At 42.6% G+C, this 4,056-nt stretch overlaps 1 long non-coding RNA gene across 1 annotated transcript; it reads right to left on the bottom strand.

Moving 5' to 3' along the window:
- Positions 1-588: 588 nt before the first annotated feature.
- LOC135530073 (uncharacterized) lies at positions 589-1,508 on the bottom strand. Its single transcript, XR_010453799.1, has 2 exons — positions 1,207-1,508; positions 589-753 (listed from the first exon to the last, which is right to left on the bottom strand). It is a non-coding gene; the product is annotated as an uncharacterized LOC135530073 (long non-coding RNA).
- Positions 1,509-4,056: the final 2,548 nt, after the last annotated feature.

The following is a 4,056-nucleotide window of genomic DNA, read 5'->3' as shown; positions in this document are numbered from 1 at the left end:
TCTGTGGCCTACCACTAAACGACTGACACATTTTTGCTCCTAGATGTTTCCACTCCACAATAACAGCACTTACAGTTGACCGGGTTAGCTCTAGCAGGGCAGAAACCTGACGAACTGACTTGGTGGAAAGGTGGCATCCTAAGACAGTGTCACGTTGAAAGCCACTGAGCTCTTCAGTAAGGCCGATTCTACTGACGGTGTTTGTCTATGGAGATTGCATGGCTGTGTGCTTGATTTTATACACCTGTCAGCAACGGGTGTGGCTGAAATATAATCAGTGTAATATATAGTGTAGTTAACCAGTGTAATATATAGTGTAGTTAATCAGTATAATATATAGTGTAATATATAGTGTAGTTAACCAGTGTAATATATAGTGTAGTTAACCAGTATAATATATAGTGTAATATATAGTGTAGTTAACCAGTATAATATATAGTGTAATATATAGTGTAGTTAACCAGTGTAATATATAGTGTAGTTAACCAGTGTAATATATAGTGTAATATATAGTGTAGTTAACCAGTGTAATGTATAGTGTAGTTAACCAGTGTAATATATAGTGTAGTTAATCAGTGTAATATATAGTGTAGTTAATCAGTGTAATATATTGTGTAGTTAATCAGTGTAATATATAGTGTAGTTAACCAATGTAATATATAGTGTATTAATTTTTTAAATCACTTAAATCAATGAAATGCATGCAGACTTTCATGCAGTTGTGCAACTCACCCCTCTCTCCTTTGACCTCCTCTGTAGACAGATGATAGAGATGATAAAACATGATGCATTATGGGTACTAGAACATGAAGACAGACTACATCCTCTCTATTCTGACCTCCTCTGTAGACAGTAGATAAAACATGATGTATTATGGGTACTAGACCATGAAGACAGACTACATCCTACATATATCTGACTGTCTAACAGATAGATCCATATATCTGACTATCTAACAGATAGATCCATATATCTGACTATAGATAAACAAGAACAGAAAGTCAGAACACGTTGGTGAGTAACAACATCACAATTAAATAAAGATAGTGAGACAGTGATAATTAAATAATAATTGAATCATGAGATTTATACACTACACCTGCTCAGTGAACATCTCAACAAGAACAGAGTCAGTCAGAACACACGTTGGTGAGTAAATCTTAACATGACAACGCAGACACACAGACACACACACACACTACTTACTCAGCTCTCCTTTGAGTTCATCTGGTGTAAAAATAAAACAAAGATAGTGAGATAGTGATAATTAAATAATCATTGAATGATGAGATGTATACACTATATGACCAAAAGTATGTGGACACCTGCTATTATCTAACAGTAGGTAGATACACTACATGACCAAAAGTATGTGGACACCTGCTCATTGAACATCTCATTCCAAAATCATGGGCATTAATATGGAGTTTGTCCCCCCTTTGCTGCTATAACAGCCTCCACTATTCTGAGAAGGCTTTCCACTAGATGATGGAACATTGCTGCTATAACAGCCTCACTCTTCTGGGAAGGCTTTCCACTAGATGTTGGACCATTGCTGCTATAACAGCCTCCACTCTTCTGGGAAGGCTTTCCACTAGATGATGGAACATTGCTTAGCGTATGAACTAGCCTCCACTCTTCTGGGAAGGCTTTCCACTAGATGATGGAACATTGCTGTGGGGACTCCATTCAGCCACAAGAGCATTAGTGAGGTCTCCCTCTCTCTCTTCTCTCAGAGGACCTGAGCCCTAGGACCATGCCTCAGGACAATCTGGCCTGATGACTCCTTGCTGTCCCCAGTCCACCTGGTTGTGCTAAGCGTCAGTATAGAGACAAATTAGAGTCGTATTTCAATGGCTCAGACACAAGAGGTACGTGGCAGGGTCTCACGGTCAATCACGGATTACAAACAGAAAGCCAGCCGGCGTCTTGCTGCCAGACAAATTAACACAACTTCTTTGCTCGCTTTGAGGACAATACAATGCCACCGACACGGCCCGCTACCAAAACCTTTGGATTCTCCTTCACCGTGGCCAACGTGAGTCAAACAGGCCACCACTCAGAGCCTGGTTCCTCTGGTCTACCCAGTACAGCCAGTAGAGGACTGGCCACCCCTCAGAGCCTGGTTCCTCTCTACCCAGTACAGCCAGTAGAGGACTGGTCCCCCTCAGAGCCTGGTTCCTCTGGTCTACCCAGTACAGCCAGTAGAGGACTGGTCACCCCTCAGAGCCTGGTTCCTCTGGTCTACCCAGTACAGCCAGTAGAGGACTGGTCACCCCTCAGAGCCTGGTTCCTCTCTTCCCAGTACAGCCAGAAGAGGACTGGCCACCTCTCATAGCCTGGTTCCTCTGGTCTACCCAGTACAGCCAGTAGAGGACTGGTCCCCCCTCAGAGCCTGGTTCCTCTGGTCTACCCAGTACAGCCAGTAGAGAACTGGTCACCCCTCAGAGCCTGGTTCCTCTCTACCCAGTACAGCCAGTAGGAGGACTGGCCACCCTCATCAGCCTGGTTCCTCTCTTGGTTTCTTCCTAGGTTCTGGCCTTTCTAGGGAGCTTTTCCTAGCCACCGTGCTTCTACATCTGCATTGATTACTGTTTGGGGTTTTAGGCTGGGTTTCTGTACAGCACTTTGTGACATCAGCTGATGTAAAAGGGCTTTATAAATACATTTGATTGATGGATTGATGCCGGGCGATTAGGCCTGGCTCGCAGTCGGCGTTCCAATTCATACCAAATGTGTTTGATGAGGTTGAGGTCAGGGCTCTGTTCAGGCCAGTCAAGTTCTTCCACACCGAGCTCAACAAACCATTTCTATATGGACCTCGCTTTGTGCACGGGGGCATTGTCATACTGAAACAGGAAAGAGCCTTCCCCAAACTGTTGCCATAAAGTTGGAAGCACAGAATCGTCTAGAATGTCATTGAATGCTGTAATGTTAAGATTTCCTTTCACTGGGACTAAGGGGCCTGAACCATGAAAAACAGCCCCAGACCATTATTCCTCCTCCACCAAACTTTACAGTTGGCACTATGCATTGGGGCGGTAGCGTTCTCCTGGCATCCGCCAAACCCAAATTAATCTGTCGGACTGCCAGATGGTGAAGCGTGATTCATCATTCCTGAGAACGTATTTCCACTAGTCCAGAGTCCAATGGCGGTGAGCTTTACATCACTCCGCCCGATGCTTGGCATTGAGCATGGTGGTCTTAGGCTTGTGTGCGGCTGCTCGGCCACGGAAACCCATTTCATGAAGCTTCAGACAAACAGTTATTGTGTTGACGTTCCTTCCAGAGGCAGTTTGGAACTCTGTAGTGAGTGTTGCAACTGAGGACAGATGATTTTACGCCCTTCAACACTTGGCGGTCCCATTCTGTGAGATTCTGTGGCCTACCACTAAACGACTGACACATTTTTGCTCCTAGATGTTTCCACTCCACAATAACAGCACTTACACTTGACCGGGTTAGCTCTAGCAGGGCAGAAACCTGACGAACTGACTTGATGGAAAGGTGGCATCCTAAGACAGTGTCACGTTGAAAGTCACTGAGCTCTTCAGTAAGGCCATTCTACTGACACTGTTTGTCTATGGAGATTGCATGGCTGTGTGCTTGATTTTATACACCTGTCAGCAACGGGTGTGGCTGAAATATAATCAGTGTAATATATAGTGTAGTTAACCAGTGTAATATATAGTGTAGTTAACCAGTTAATATATAGTGTAATATATAGTGTAGTTAACCAGTGTAATATATAGTGTAGTTAACCAGTAATATAAGTGTATAAAGTGTAATTAGTCAGTGTAATATATAGTGTAGTTAACCAGTGTAATATATAGTGTAGTTAACCAGTGTAATATATAGTGTAGTTAACCAGTGTAATATATAGTGTAGTTAACCAGTGTAATATATAGTGTGTAACCAGTGTAATATATAGTGTAGTTAACCAGTGTAATATATAGTGTAGTTAACCAGTGTAATATATAGTGTAGTTAATCAGTGTAATATATAGTGTAGTTAATCAGTGTAATATATAGTGTAGTTAATCAGTGTAATATATAG

The sequence above is a fragment of the Oncorhynchus masou genome, unplaced genomic scaffold (genome assembly GCF_036934945.1).
Source record: "Oncorhynchus masou masou isolate Uvic2021 unplaced genomic scaffold, UVic_Omas_1.1 unplaced_scaffold_12474, whole genome shotgun sequence".
Taxonomy (NCBI): Eukaryota; Metazoa; Chordata; class Actinopteri; order Salmoniformes; family Salmonidae; genus Oncorhynchus; species Oncorhynchus masou.
Note: the sequence above shows the minus strand (reverse complement) of the source record. Positions and strands in the feature narration are given on the sequence as shown.